Genomic DNA, 17,066 nt, shown 5'->3' on the forward strand with positions numbered 1-17,066 from the left:
ACCAGTTTTGGCAGCCCTGGTGGGAAAGGTGGATCTTGCATTTGCCTGGGTCGGGGGCGGGAGGACCCTCTCTGGAGGGAATGCTAAACGGGTATACATGAGTGAGACAGGAGGCTCTGGGTTCACACACTCCTGTGACAACAGGGCAGGCTGGGCTGGGGGCCCTGCCCTTGAGTTTCTGAAGCCCCAGGGCTCTTGCTGCCTGGAGTGTGGGCTGTGATTATTCAGGCACACAGTCTTCCTTCCCAGGCCCGGGGTGTCCAGAAGACCAGCTGTAAAATGCCAATGGGGAAGGGTGAGGGGGCCCGGCTGGGGAGCTTATGCTCCACAGAGAATTGTCCGGAAGCTGTGCAGCGTGGCTTTTCCAAGCAGGTAGATGTCCTCGTCTGTGCCGAGGTTGAGGTGCTTCACCATGTTCTTCTCAAAGAGGAGTGGGTGGTAGGTGCCCATTGTGCAGGCACTGTCGAAATACCTCTGATAGTAGTTGCATATGTCAGTCTTGCGCTTGGATGGGAGGAACTCATAAATATCCACCTGGTCACACAGTGACATCATAATGACAATGCCGAGCATCCCAGAGGATGGGGGGTTTAGCTGGATCTGCTCTAAGGAGATTTCTTGAATGATGTCCCACAGCTCCCAAGGCATCTGGGGCTTGAGGATGTAAAAGGGCTGATCAGGATGCAGCTTACGATAGCTCTTGAAGTTATTGAAGAAACTGTAGTCTGGATTCCTGTACCACTTTGGGATATCTAAATGGTAAACAGATGGGTCCCACACAATTAGGATTCCTTCATTGTACAAACTGTCTTTCAGGAAGCCCGCTTCTGTGGTGACCAACTGAGAGTTTACCAGACGAATGGTGGTTTTCGTGCCCACGTCTTGTTGGAATTTGACTGTGGGTGCCCCATTAAACCTCTGGACTGCATCATGATCATCTCTTTCTCAACCTAGCCGGGAGGACTTCAGAGATCCTGCTGGAGAGACAATAGCACACCTGCCCCACGGCCTTGGTCCTAATGTCCTCCTGAGGCAGGTAACCCTCCCAATCAGAGGAGTTGAAGGGAAAATCTGTGGTCTCTATCATTGAAATGTTCACGTGGTTCCAGAGGTAGCAAAGCAGGGCCTCTGCACTGTACTCAACCCCGGACCCTGGCCCCTTGTACATCACTTTGTACTTGTTCATGTTCAGATAATTCTTATGGATAGTTTGCAGCCTGGGGATAAGGTTTTTGGAGGAGCAAGGTGACTCAGTTATACTGAATTATTTTCCATTGTAGTTTGTTACAAAGTATTGGATATAGTTCTCGGTGCTATACAATAGGTTCTTGTTGTTTATCTATTTTATATTTAGTAGTGTGTATCTAATAATCTCAAATTCCCAATTTATTGCTCATTCCCCTTTCTCTGTTGGTTAAGTTTGCTTTCTATGTTTGTTGAGTCTGTTTCTGTTTTGTATATAAGTTCATCTTATCAATTTTTGTTTCCAAATATAAATGATATCATATGATATTTGTCTTTATCTGTTTGACTGCACTAGGTATGACAATATCTAGGTCCACCCATGTTGCTGCAAATGGCATTATTTCGTTCTTTTTAATAGCTGAGTAATATTCCACTGTGTATATTAATATGTACCATATCTTGTTTATCCATTCCTCTGTTGATGGACATTTAAGTTGATTCCATGTCTTGGCTATTGTAAATATTATTGCTATGAACATTAGGTTGCATATATCCTTTTTTTAAACATTTAAAATTTATTTTTTAATTGAAGTATAATTGCTTTACAATGTTATATTAGTTTCTGCTGTACAGCAATGTGAATCAGCTACATGTATACATATATCCGCTTCTTCTTGAGCCTCCCTCCCACCCTTTCCCTATCCCACCCCTCTAGGTCATCACAGAGCACCAAGCTGAGCTCCCTGTGCTGTACAGCAGCTTCCCCCTAGCTCTTTTTACACATGGTAGTGTGTATATGTCAGTGCTACTCTCTCGATTCTTCCCACCCTCTCCTTCCCCCACTGGGTCCACAAGTTCATTCTCTACATCTGAGTCTCTATTCTTGCCCTGCACATTCTTTGGATGTATGCCCAGAAGTGGGATTGCTGGATCATATGGTAGCTCTAGTTTTAGTTAACTTTAAGGAACCTCCATACTGTTCTCCATTGTGGCTGCACCAATTGACGTTGCCACCAACAATGTAGGAGGGTTCCCTTTTCTCCACACCCTCTCAACATTTATTATTTGTAGACATTTTGATGATGGCCATTCTGACCAGTGTGATGTGGTATGTAAATATGTTTCTACACACAAATATTGAAGTATCTGAAAGAGAAAAAAATTCCATTTATAATTGCATCCAAAAGAATATGAAATACCAAGTAATCAATTTAATTAAGGAGGTAAAAGATTTAAACAATTTAAACTCTAAGACATTAATGAAAGAAATTAAAGGAGGTATGGATAAGTGCAAACATATTTCACTTTGGGTTTTGGATTTGGAACTGTCTTTACATTCAGTATTGATCTCTTGAAGATTATTTTAGTCTTAATCAGTCTTGATTCTCTGAATGTAGGTTATTTTACCTACATGAGACCCTCATTTTCCATCTCTTACCCAAAGATACTTTGGGGGATTTTATAAAGCCTCTTAAAGAGTTTGATAGACTATCTTTCTTTGTTCTTCTCTACCTCTGTCAGTCTAGTAAGGAAGATTCCTGTCAAAATGAAAAAGGTGATTTTGCCTTGACTTATTTTGTAATTCATAGTGGTTGTTGGTGAGTACTGTTCCATGTATAAATTCTCCTTAAAGGCCATTTCAGGGATTACTGTATCTTAAGAAATGATTGCCCTTCCTCCCTTTTTTGCAGAAAAGCATGACACATAGAAAATTGCATGGCAGGGGCATCAAGTAGTAAAGATATGGGAACACTGATACAGTTGTATGCCTTTAAAGTGAAATTGGATCATAGTAGAGTGGAAAGAATGCCAAATTTGTAGTCAGAAGCTCCTATGTTTGAAGCTTGGTGCTTGGCAAGAGAGAATGAGGGCATCAGTGTTCAACCTGCAATGCCCTTGTAAGAATTAGAAGACATGCATGTATGGGTTTCCACAGGATTTGGCATTTAATAAGTACTCAGCTCTTTTATTATTAAATGGTTGGGAAAGTGGAGTGAAAGGGTGAAGGAGAAACACCTAGATTAAAAGAGCATGAGTAACACTTAGATATTTATTAAACAAGATGTACAAACAATGATGATATCTGAAACAATAGTAATTTTGAACACCAGTTGGACATATGGTGACATAAGCTTATTTTAGGTTTGGAAATAGTGTCATAACTGTTGATTTTTAAAGTTTCTTTTAGAGATGCAAACTCAAGAATACACAGATTAGAGGGCAGGTTAATGGGGTATATATGGGGCAGGATTGTCCATGAAGTGGAGGTTTTTAGGACTGTAGGGTATGGATCTCTGTCACTGTATGTGTTTGTGTAAAAAAACCAAAATTTTTGTTATACACAGTTACATGGTTCTCAAAAAAGGAGATGGGAAAAAGACAGTTATAGGTCATAGCTTAAGACATTAAGCTACCCCAGAATTCAGAATCATAGATAAGAGCACGGGGAATTTGAAGAGTGGCACAAACACATGTAAGTTTGTTAAGGAGAAGCAGTAGATTCCAAAGAACGGCCTTATTTGTGCCACAAATGTTCCTGGAGCTAGGCTCGTAAACACACAGTAATCATGAATGTCACACCAGTTAATAATGTAGTTGTTTAATGTCAAAATCACAGGTCTCTTTCTGAATTCTGACTCTTCATTAACTCCTTCAGATCTTTGTCTCAGTTCATCTCCATAATCAGCTCAGGGTTTGTTTATGGCTTTTCTTGATGTTGAGTATTGACTATATTTCTCCTTGTTTTTGAACAACCTCTGCTTCATTAAGTGCTTTATTTATGCTTCTGGAATATGTTTACCAATATGAAATTGCTCTTTTCCCCCTCAGGACATGCACAATGAAGAATATAAACCTTTTGCCTAACTTTTGTTATTTTATCTTAGTCATGTGTACTTTAATTTTCTGCAGAATAAAAATTCATTAAAATGATATAATGACGTTTATACAGTATGACAGAATTGACCAGAAACGCAGTTGAGATCATTATTTTACTTACAGAAAGTCTCAGTTGTCAAACTATCAAATAGATGATAACATAATTGATCATAATTGCTTATTAACATGAAAGCATCAGCTGGCAAGATGGCACCTTGATTCAGAATCATTTTAATGACTGAATCAGAGCACTGTATGTTTCAAATTTGAGGAATTAGCTGCTACTGAGGCTGAAAAAGAAATGTACCTGCTGTTGAAGGATATAGCTTTTTAAAATAGTTTTATTTATTTGTATATATTTAGCTGTGCTAGGTCTTCATTGCTGGGCAGGCTTTCTCTAGCTGTGATGAGAGAGGGCCACTCTCTAGTTGTGTTGTACAGGCTTCTCATTGTGGTGGCTTCTCTTGTTGTGGAGCACAGGCTCTAGGGTGTGCAGGCTTGAAGAGTTGTGGCACGTGGGCTCAGTAGTTGCAGCTCCTGGGCTCTAGAGCCCAGGCTTAATAGTTGTGGCACATGGGCTTAGTTGCTCCGTGGCATGTGGGATCTTCCCAGATCAGGGATCAAACCCATGTCTCCTTCATTGCCAGGCAGATTCTTTACCACTGAGCCACCAGGGAAACCCTGAAGGATATAGCTTTTATATATGACATACGTCAGAAATAAGAGAGGGAGATAGTTGAAACAAATATATTCATTTTACTAGATAACTCTTCTTCCACACATTGATGTTTACAGAGCATTGCACCTGTGGCCCAGTTTTGTCTCCACAAAATAATACTGAGTATGATTCTTATTTTATGTTGAGACACTGTTTCTCAAGGAATTCAACTGAAATGACTTACCCTAAGTCATTTGCCTGATGAGTACTGAAGTTCTGACTCAAGGCTCATCTCTGAATTGAGTGTTTTTTCCCCTTGTTCCTCCACTGGCACCCACAGATAAGAAGTTTTTCCAAAGTTATATTATTCTAAAAATGAATGCATTAAATTCACTTGTATTGTGAAACCTCAATCATAACTTCATAGTTATCCTTGGAAAGGATGACCAATTTTCTGCCATTACAAATTAGTAGAGGTGTACAACCAACTCACAGCTCTATTGGCGATTTCAGTGGAAAGTCTCCCAAATTACACTTTATGACCATTTTGAAACCAGTGTAAGGAAGGTTGAGTTAGGCTTTATGTCAAAGAATTTTACCTTATCAGGTGGAGACTCCATTGCTTTCACCCGCATCAGGAAACCATAGCTATTCTTGAGACTGTTTCTGGTTGTCAGCTGTCCAGATGTTTTTTCTATAGCCACTTTTGTTGCAACTTTTCATAGATAATTCTCATAGTTTCTTATCAGTTTGCATGAAAGCCTTTGTTTCATTATTTCCTAGTTGAACCATTAATACGAAATTAGTTTCACACATGATTATAGTCACTATTTTGATGGTTTGATTCCCGAGCTGCTCACAAAATATTCTACTGTATATTTTAAGGATTTGAGATTCCTTATACATGTTCATTATATTTATTTCAGTAACTTTATCTTTCTCAGAGGAGGAAACATTAATTTCCCTGACAGTGTGTATCAAGCTATTAAATATTTATGATGGTGACTATATCTTCATGGGAGTGAGAGAGTGTATTGAGGGGGTGATGGTTTGGAAGCAGAAATACTACCTTAAGGCCCAGATGACACAGGCCCCTTCCTAGCCTCTGACCAGGCTCCCGGTGGGACCACTAGCAATCCACTTCCAGCCCCTACTCTGGGTACTCATGTCTCAGAATTCCCTTCTCTAATGTCCCTCAGTCCCCTTCCAGGGCTGTGTGGGTTTCTTGGGCCCATTATACTGAGTGCAGACCTGCCTAATTTGTGTACAGTCCTGGGCCCAAGGGGTAACCAAGTGGTAGATATCAGTAGTGAGGTGTGAATGAGGTTTTAACCTGTGTTTGGTGGTGTCCACATGAATGCACAGTCCCTCTCAGGGTGGGAAGATGCAGAGCAGGCAGAAGTGAAGGAGAAAGGACCTCTCTAGCCCAGTGATAGACTTTGTCTGTGCGGCTACCTTCTAACCTATAAGTCCACAGTCTGAGAGTTCAGAACCAGAACCCACTCTTCTAGGTGAGCAAGGTATCTTGTCAAGCTAGGAGCACAGAACACTTTTACTTACCCTTTTCTGCATGTTATTTTTGACTTGTGAACACACAGATATATGATGCGTGAGCCTCTATTTGTTCTCTTGTCACAAGCCCCACAAATGCTACAGGTGGCCTGAGCCAGGGTTGCATTATCAGATAGGGAGTTTGCATCTACTTTGCTAGCATACACCAGCAACATCAAATGTAATAGCCTAATGTCAGCAGAGAATGCCGTGCTGACCATCAGAGCCTTGATTATTTCTCCTGAAATTGAAATAGCTTTCCAGATTTCCTCTGGTAGATACCCTAAGAGTACCACACTGTGAAGTCCCTGTGCAAAGTCACTAACTAAATATTCAGACTCTCCTAAAGTACTCCTGACGTGACAGTTCAGGGCAGTTCCATCTAAAAATTATTTGTCCATTCAATACACATCTATCAGTCATCTACTGTGTAAATGGAAGGCATTTTGAAAGAATATGTTAGGGGTGTAAAAGATGAATTATGCTCAGTTCTCATTTTCTGGTCTAATAATGAAGATCTCATAATCTTTTAATAACTGTAAGATAGGTCAATAAGTAGTATATTCATGACAGATAGAGTCATGATTCTTTGTGAGTTTCTATGTAGGCAGTTGTGCATTTCATGCACTGCTTAAATTATACCATCTGCGTTTGAATCTCCGAAGCTTGCTGCCTCCGCCTCCTTCTGCTTACCTCATTCTTTTTTCTAGCTAAATCCTAGTTAGTTTTTGAATGTCAGCTCAGATTACAGCCTCTGCAAGGTGCATTTCCCAACACTGTTCTCCCTTGCCTGGGGTAGGTGCATTATCCCTTGAGTTCCCAGAGTACCTCACTTCACTGGATTCTAAGTTTGCACATCTGTCTGTCCCCGAGAATTGGGCTCCTTTAGGGTACAATGGCGGAGAAGGCAATGGCACCCCACTCCAGTACTCTTGCATGGAAAATCGCATGGATGGAGGAGCCTGGTGGGCTGCAGTCCATGGGGTCGCAAAGAGTCAGACACGACTAAGCAACTTCACTTTCACTTTTCACTTTCATGCATTGGAGAAGGAAATGGCAACCCACTCCAGTGTTCTTGCCTGGAGAATCCCAGGGATGGGGGAGCCTGGTGGGCTGCCGTCTATGGGGTCGCACAGAGTCGGACACCATTGAAGCGACTTAGCAGCAGCAGAAGCAGCAGGGTACAATGGCATCTTCCACATCTGTAAGTCCTCTACTCCACACAATGTCTAGGACGTGCTGGGAATGCTCTAATGGCCTGCTGAATGGCTGAGGATCACAGGAGTATAATAACTATGTTGTAGAATACTAAGGCAGAATGTAAAGAGGAAGAAAAGGGGGGTAACTGATTGAAGTAAATGAAATATCATGAGCAAAGCACAGGTGGGACACTGATATAGGGGAAAAAAGCAAAGAGTGTAGCTGAGCTCTGTTGTGGGTTTTCTGGAACAAAGATTTAGGAACTCATGCAGAATAAGAAGGCTTTTGAATATTAGACTAAGGTGTCTTCATCTTTCTTGTTAAAAATATAGTTCCAGTGAGCATTTTTAACCAGTAGAGTTTTGTGAATGGAGGTCTACTTTAAGAATTAACATTATGGTTTGCGAAGATGCCTAGGAGGAGAAACAGGGAGCTGCAGATGAACTAAGAAACTCTTCATTTACCAGCCATTTCTGGATAGTTTATTAGTTCACAGTCCCTGTCCTGGGATCTGGAGACACTGAGGCACATAAGTCTTTAAAGTCCCACAGTCTGACATGGGAGACTGACCTTTAAAGAAGGAGGAATGATCCTGGAAGATATTTTAGAGCTTCTATGAAGGGACCTTTCTATATACCCAGAGGAGCATAAGGAGTCATAGTTGGCTATGGTTGGAGACTGCTTTTGCCTGGAGGGAAGAATTATTGACTACTCATATCAGAATGCAAAAGAAGGGGTTTTTTTTTATTGTAGTATAGTTGCTTTACACTGTTGTGTTAGTTTCTGCCATACAATAACTCAAATCAGCAGAACGAGATAAATAAATAAATATATATATATATATATATATGTATGTATGTATGTATCTCCTCCCTCTTCAGTCTCCCTCCCACCCCATCCCCCCAGGAGGGGTTGTTTAAGAGGAAATATAATGGTTTAATCATTTTGAGCCTATTGCTTTTGGGGGATTACAAGCAGACATAACAACACAAGTACCGAACAAATTGTGCCTCATGAATCTCCCAACTTAATTTCTGCAACTACCCCCACTATGCAGCATAAGGAATCACTAATGTTATACTGGAAGGAAGGCAGCCTCTTCTGTATTGTGTTGCACAGAGTATAAGATAGTGGGGCACAGAGTATAAGATAGTGAAAAAGAGACAATGTAACTGTTGAGAAGATAATGTGAAAAGCTAAGGCTTAGACATACAGGAGCAGAAACCAATTTAGACCACACATTGATAAATATCCAGGAAACTGCTGAGCATGAAACAACTTTGGGTTGAGGTAGTCCTCTCTACAAACCCATACACCTTGCTGTGATGTATTTCTGGAAAGCTATTGTAACAAGGGCTGTTATGTTTCCTTAAAAATAACAACTTTCCACTCCTGATGAGTATACTTTCAGTTGGAGGAAAAATTTTCGAATAGGAAAGCAGTAGGGCAGGAGTCCTTTACTTTTAGGGTAGAAAGGACTTTTTTGTCACATCTTTCTATTCACAAAGGCCAATATCAGCAGAATCATTAAACTTCTATTCACAAAGGCCAGTATCAGCAGAATCATTAAACTCTTGGTGCTTCTAGTCCTGGCCCCTATTCCCAGCTGCAAACAAGTCTGCCAATCACTGTCACTTTCGTCAGAAAATTTTGTGCCATGAATGCCTGGAATGAGTTGGGTGATGAGGTTCTCATAGACTGTTGAGAATCTGTTGGAGAAATGACCCTATGGGGGTCATCACAGAGACTTGCAGTCTGTCTATATCCAAGGCAGTGACCTTGGGAGGGAAGATCAGAATCTTTACATGTCCTATTAAAGATGGGCCAAATGAATGTGTGTGATAATTACACCTATTATACTTTAAGACAGGGAAACAAATAAGCAACAAACCAGGAAGGAACCAACTCAAGAAATCTATGGCCCCAATTAGACTTCCAATACAGCCTGCCTTATCTTGAACACTAGTTTCATTAATACATCTTTTGTACCTGGAAAGTGACTGAATTAGGTCACACTAGATTGTGCTCCCGTAGAAGGCCGTGGCAACCCACTCCAGTACTGTGGAAAATCCCATGGATGGAGGAGCTTGGTAGGCTGCAGTCCATGGGGTTGCACAGAGTTGGACACAACTGAAGCGACTTAGCAGCAGCAGATTGTGCTCCAGGAATAAAACAATCTCAAAATCTCAGTGCCTTAAAACAAAAATAGTTTGTATTGTGGGTTCTGCTGAGGAACAATAGATGCTCCAATCTGGAATTAAAAAAAAAAAAATAGAGGCTGGTTTTTAGGAAGAATTTGGCATAAAGGAGATTATCACAGGGCTGGACTTGAGCATATGGGCTTGGAAGAGGGGAGGGATTTCTCCATGCGCACCCCAGAGCCTCCCTGTTCCTTTCATGGACTCCACTTCCTCAGTGCTTGTGATCTGAAGGTTAAGATCTGAGGGCGGGGCCTCAGTGATTCCTGATATCACTGCATTCTGCTGTATTTCTCTATGAAATTTTCTTTTTCTACTAAAGGTTTTGATTACAGCAGGACCTATGCCATTAAATAGAGATGAATTTATATTAGTTAAGTAGCATTGAAAATTAAAATTTCAGTGGTTCGCTACGAGGCCAAGTGTAAATAGTACTTTAAGTATGTGTTTAGGCACCTTGATCCAGTTTTATAAATTTTCTAACTCTATTAAATTTTAGAAAAGACTTAATTCCTTTGCCCATAAGATGGTTTAGAAAACATGATAAACTTTTAAATAATAAATGTGTGGCATTTAAAATAACATCTGATATATTATAAGCTTAAAGGAGGAGGGGGAATCGAGTTAGCTAAGTGATTATCAACAGCCATCTCCAAGCCAAGGAGAGAGGCCTCAGAAGAAACCAAACCTGCTGACGCCTGGATCCTGGACTTCTAGCCTCCAGAATGATGAGAAAACACGTTTCTGTTGTTTAACCACCCATAGTCCCAGATCCCACAGTTGCATGAGTGAGTGCTAACAGCCCAGGCCCCCACTGCTTGTGGACCCTGATCTGGTCCTGACTCCTTCACTGGCCTATACTGCCACACGCGCCTACTGGTAGCCACTGCACAGCACTGACCTCAGCTCCCATGGCTTGCCTCGCCTACTGTGTGCTCCTCTTCTGCTAGGCCCTGCGGCCACACGAGTGCATGCTGACAGCCAAGGCCCCACAGATGCTCATGGACTCAGATCTGGCCATGACATACGTCACTGGCCTGCAAAGCCACCTGTGCTTGAGAGTAGAGCTTCCACATTCTCACCAGTACAACAGCAACAAAATGGTATTTTGTAAGGAGAAGGATGCACTAACCTTATTACAGTGACCATTTTGCAATATACACCTGTATATTATCACATTGTACGCCTTAACCTTACACAATGTTATATGTTAATTATATCAGTAAAGCTTGAAAAAAAAAATTCAGTGAACCACTAACCTAGCCAGAGCTCCTCATATTTAGTGTACAGACAAGATAGCCTTGGGAATCTTTTAGAAACGGAGATATGTTGATTCTGATTTGGCAAGCCTGAAGTGAGGTCTAAGACCGCTGATCCTCAGGCCACGGTGGGCATAGCAGGGCCCCAGCCAGCCTCCCTGTCTCAGGGATTGGAGCAGAATTGTGAACTCTCTGAACTGGAAAATTGAAAACAGAACAACAGCCAGAGTGCAATCACTCATCCCTGTGCTGTTCAGGCAAGGAGATGAGGAAAAAGAACTTGGGTTAAGTGCTGGGCAGAATATGAGCTCTGGTTAAATTGAAAAGTGATAATGGAGAAGGGACAGGAAGATTTCTAAGGAGCCTGACTGGAGATGTGAGGCACAGTAGACACGAGAGAAGAATGGGTCAGAAGAACAAATGAGAAGAATGGGAGGAAGAAAAAAGACCAGACCAGTATAAGCATGCTTTTCTGGTCTGTATTTCACTGGCTGAACACACCGCCAAAGTCCAGCTTTTTTGTGCTCCTAAGCAATGTGAAGTCCTCAAAAATTTTTCTTATAAAAAGAATTTGAGGATGTAAAAGATAGTCTGATAATTGGGAAAACATGGATCCAGTCTCAGCACAACATGCCAATTCTTTTCTGCTTGTGTTTACACTCCCTGTTGCTATGTCACATTGGTAAGTTTTCTTTTGGAGAGTATTCAAACTGATAGTAAAAGTATTATATACACTGGAAAAAATAGAACTATAAAAAATTCCAGCCTACACAGAAATATATTTAATATTTCCATTAATATATTTAATGGATTTTGGTTTACTGGAGCTAGAATAATTTCCAATGTTTTCTTTTTCAAAGGCTGCTTACCACTTGTTCTGTTTGTTTAGTTAATACAGATATTTTGGCACAAGTGTGAGGATTGGTCATTTTAACTATATTCTTAAAGCAAACCTGAAGCACTCATGAGCAGAAGTTTCTACTGCCGGGCTTTGTTCTGGAGAGACTTGGGTCCCATCCCTGGATTGGAAAGATCCCCTGGAGGAGGGCATGGCAAACCACCACAGTATTCTCTCCTGGAGAATTCCATGGACAGAAGAGCCTGGCGGGCTATGGTCCATAGGGTCGCAAAGACTTGAACATGACTGAAACGACTTAGCACAGGACAACTGAATTAAAGAAAAAAGAATACTTTTATTCTCATCTTTAAAAATATTTTACAGTGGTTCTGTTTATAAAAGACTGCAGGTTATTTCAGAGTTCACTTAAGCATTTTGAAAGCTGAGAAATGAATTTGACTTCAAGCAACATACTTGATTGTGTTAGCATATTGGTCATGAGGACCCCTTCCTGGGTCCTAACCCAGCAGAGACTCTCTGCCTTACCAGGGAACGTTCTATTTCCTTTGGGTTTGTGCATCCAAAAACAAAACAGAAACTGAAGCTGAGATGGATGTAGTACAAGGTTTGTTCAATGGCTAAAGAATGGAGAAGCTCACACTTAGTTCACAAATCAACTTCTTTCCTAATAGTGGAAGAAGCTTGATTTTTAAGGCATAAGAATAATAAGGGGGGAGGGGCATATGCATTAATTTTCTGGGAAAAGGTGGGGGTCTTTTCCTGGAAATGGCATGCCGCCCTTTCTCTGTCCTTATTTGGTCTGCAACTTCTGATCATGGCCACTAGTGGAAGTGTCATTCAGCATGCTAATGTGGTGGTATTAGCATATAGTGAAACTCAAGGTTTGCTGGAGGTTGTCACTATCTTGTTTTCAGCTGGTTTCCTCTGATTTCTTGTTTTCTGTCTCTCTTGGCTTCCTTCATTTGTGTCCAACCCTGTGACCTAAAGGCATAGGTTAGTTCATTTTGCAGGGATGGACTGGACAATGTCGGAGCAAAATTGTGGCTGCAGACCTGGTGTCAATTGCTATAAAATGAAAAGCTGTACAAAAATTCAAACCCCAACTATTAATACCATTTACTGGGTAAATCTATGTCCTGCTTTACTTTTAACAATAATTTTCCCAGTTCAGTTCAGTTGCTCAGTCGTGTCTGACTCTTTGTGACCCCATGAATCACAGCACACCAGGCCTCCCTGTCCATCACCAACTCCCGGAGTTCACTTAGACTCCATGTGTAGATGTATGATTTTGGTTTTGTACAGGAAATGAGTGGGTAGAGATAGGTGGGAGCCAAGGAACACAGAGAATATGCTTATTATTCATTATGGTTCAGTGGAGAAAATTCCTAAAGGAATTGGTATGTAACCAGAACAATGAACAACAATTCTTTGTTGTGAGGGTCCAATCATGCATGAGACCTCATGTTCTTGAGACTTTACTGTGAAACACAAAATGGAATTTCAACATCAAAGGAGATCACCACTTAGCAGAAATTTGTATTATGGAACATGTTTATTAGAAGTACCTTACTAAATTTTATTAATGAATATATAGCTTAGTTATTTAAGCAGCCATTGCTTTCCTTTTTATTGTAACTATGTAAACTCTTAGCTATACCAGAGAAACAGTTTGGTTTTTTTTTAATAGCTTTATTCAGGTACAATCGATACACAAAAAACTGCATATATTTAATGCATATACTTAGATGAGGGTAGACATATGCAAACATCCCTGGTAATACCATAATCTAGGTGGTAGACATATTCAGTACTTCCAAGATTTTCTTATGTTCCTTGTTTTTTTGTGTGTAAGAACACTTGATATGCAATCTACTCTTAAACTTTGAAATGTACAATATCTTGTTGTTAACTGTAGGTGCTATGTTGTACAGCAGGTTCCTAGAACTTATTCATTTTGTATAACAGAACTTTACGCCATTTAATAACAACTCACTCCCCCCCCCACCTCCTGTCCTTTGGAAACCACTATTGTATTCGCTGTTTATATGAGATTGACTGTTTTATATACCTCATGGAAGTTGAATCATGCAGTAATTTTTTGCTGTGACTGGCTTACTTACTTAGCATAATGTCCTCTAAGTTCATCCATCTTGTCACATGTCACAGATTTTCCTTCTTTTTTATAGGTGAATGATATTCCATTCTGTGAACATACCAAATTCTCCTTATCCACTCATTGATCCATCAATAGACACTTAGGTTTCTTCCATTCTTGGCTATTGTGAATAGGGCTGCAATGAAAATGGTAGTCTCAGTATATCTTCAAGGTCCTAATTTCAATTAATTTGGATATATATCAAGAAGTGGATTATTAGACCATACGTTAATTCTGTTTTTAATTTTTTGGGGAATATCCTTACTATTTCTGCTGCTGTACTATTTTATATTCCTACTAACATGGTAAATAATAAGCAGGGTGACAATATACAGCCTTGACGTACTCCTTTTCCTATTTGGAACCAGTCTGTTGTTCCATGTCCAGTTCTTAACTGTTGCTTCCTGATGTGCATATAGGTTTCTCAAGAGGCAGGTCAGGTGGTCTGGTATTCCCATCTCTTGAAGAATTTTCCACAGTTTATTGTGATCCACACAGTCAAAGGCTTTGGCATAGTCAATAAAGGAGAAATAGATGTTTTCCTGGAACTCTCTTGCTTTTTGATGATCCAGCGGATGTTGGTCATTTGATCTCTGGATCCTCTGCCTTTTCTAAAACCAGCTTGAACATCTGGAAATTCAGGGTTCACATATTGCTGAAGCCCGGCTTGGAGAATTTTGAGCATTACTTTACTAGCATGTAAGATGAGTGCAATTGTGCGGTAGTTTGAGCATTCTTTGGCATTGCCTTTCTTGGGGATTGGAATGCAAACTGACCTTTTCCAGTCCTGTGGCCACTGCTGAGTTTTCCACATTTGCTGGCATATTGAGTGCAGCACTTTCACAGCATCATCTTTTAGGATTTGAAATAGCTCAACTGGAATTCCATCACCTCTACTAGCTTTGTTCGTAGTGATGCTTTCTAAGGCCCACTTGACTTCACATTCCAGGATGTCTGGCTCTAGGTGAGTGATCATACCATCATAATTATCTTGGTTGTAAAGATCTTTTTTGTACAGTTCTTCTGTGTATTCTTGCCACCTCTTCTTAATATCTTCTGCTTCTGTTAGGTCCATACAATTTCTGTCCTTTATCGAGCCCATCTTTGCATGAAATGTTCCCTTGGTATCTCTAATTTTCTTGAAGAGATCTCTAGTCCTTCCCATTCTGTTGTTTTCCTCTATTTCTTTGCATTGATCACTGAGAAAGGCTTAGAAACACTGGGCTGGAAGAAGCACAAGCTGGAATCAAGATTGCCGGGAGAAATATGAATAACCTCAGATATGCAGATGACACCACCGTTTATGGCAGAAAGTGAAGAGGAACTAAAAAGCCTCTTGATGAAAGTGAAAGAGGAGAGTGAAAAAGTTGGCTTAAAGCTCAACATTCAGAAAACGAAAATCATGGCATCTGGTCCCATCACTTCATGGGAAATAGATGGGGAAACATGGAAACAGTGTCAGACTTTATTTTGGGGGGCTGCAAAATCACTGCAGATGGTGGCTGCACCATGAAATTAAAAGACGCTTACTCCTGGAAGAAAAGTTATGACCAACCTAGATAGCATATTGAAAAGCAGAGACATTACTTTGCCAACAAAGGTCCATCTAGTCAAGGCTATGGTTTTTGCAGTGGTCATGTATGGATGTGAGAGTTGGACTGTGAAGAAAGCTGAATGCCAAAGAATTGATGCTTTTGAACTGTGGTGTTGAAGACTCTTGAGAGTCCCTTGGACTGCAAGGAAATCCAACCAGTCCGTTCTAAAGGAGATAAGCCCTGGGTGTTCTTTGGAAGGAATGATGCTAAAGCTGAAACTCCAGTACTTTGGCCACCTCATGTGAAGAGTTGACTCATTGGAAAAGACTCTGATGCTGGGTGGGATTGGGGGCAGTAGGAAAAGGGGATGACAGAGGCTGAGATGGTTGGATGGCATCACCGACTCTATGGACGTGAGTTTGAGTCAATTCCGGGAGATGGTGATGGACAGGGAGGCCTGGAGTGCTGCGATTCACAGGGTCGCAGAGAGTCGGACACGACTGAGTGAGTGAACTGAACTGAACGTGGTAAAACGCTTCCAGTTTCTCTACAACGTTGCCAATACTTAGTATCTTTTTAAAAGTACAGTCATCCTAAAAGGTGTTATGTGACATCTCATTGTGGTTTTGATTTACATTTGCCTGATAATTAGTGATGTTGAGCATGTATTCATGTTGAGTTATTTGTTTTAAAATGGCTAGCTTGAGTTATGTGAATTCCCATTGAGATTATTTCGAATTAGCCCTTGGAGGCTAATAAAAAAAATATTGGATTAGCTTTTGCATGGAATAATAAGGCTTGGCCTTAGATATTGATCTTTAGAAAGATAGTACCACTGTGAGACATTGTGAAAGCAAAAAGTCATTAGGATTTAAAGATCTCATCTGGAAGCAATAGAATTTCATACTATAGTGACTTAGAAGTCAAAGTATTAATAATTATACCAGAAAATAGTGAAATTCCAGTGAAGAACTTAAGTTGCTTTTCTGTTATTATTTTGGGACTTACAGCATTATATTGGCCTGCAGCCAGGGTAATTCTTGGAGTGTCTGAGACAAAAGAGTGTCAATTATACTTTGATAATTTTTGGTAAACTTTTTGATTTAAAAAATCTATAACATAGCATGCTGCTGTTGCTGCTAAGTCACTTCAGTCATGTCCGACTCTGTGCGACCCCACAGACGGCAGCCCACCAGGCTCCCCCATCCCTGGGATTCTCCAGGCAAGAACACTGGAGTGGGTTGCCATTTCCTTCTCCAATGCATGCAAGTGAAAAGTGAAAGTGAAGTCACTCAGCCGTGTCCGACTCTTCACCACCCCATGGACTGCAGCCTACTAGGCTGCTCCATCCATGGGACTTATTAATTCCCAACAGTAAAAACACAGGTGTTCTATTTCTCTCTGTAATTTTCTGATTTTTTTTTTCATTTTTCGAAAGAAAATAAATGAAGGAAAGGAAAGTAAATGAGTCTGTTAAGAAACTAGAGCACAAGGAAGAATAAGTTAGCTCGTTTCAAGTTAGGGGAATGATGAGACTATATGTCTATAAGGGGAAATTGCTACAGAGTGTGCATTAATTCTGGCTGCCA

General features: G+C 40.6%; 1 pseudogene; it reads right to left on the reverse strand.

Annotated features, from left to right (window-relative positions):
* Positions 1–318: 318 nt before the first annotated feature.
* LOC102390804 overlaps positions 319–17,066 on the reverse strand; it is a 63,532-nt pseudogene continuing 46,784 nt past the window's right edge.

The sequence above is a fragment of the Bubalus bubalis genome, chromosome X (genome assembly GCF_019923935.1).
Source record: "Bubalus bubalis isolate 160015118507 breed Murrah chromosome X, NDDB_SH_1, whole genome shotgun sequence".
NCBI classification, from domain to species: domain Eukaryota; kingdom Metazoa; phylum Chordata; class Mammalia; order Artiodactyla; family Bovidae; genus Bubalus; species Bubalus bubalis.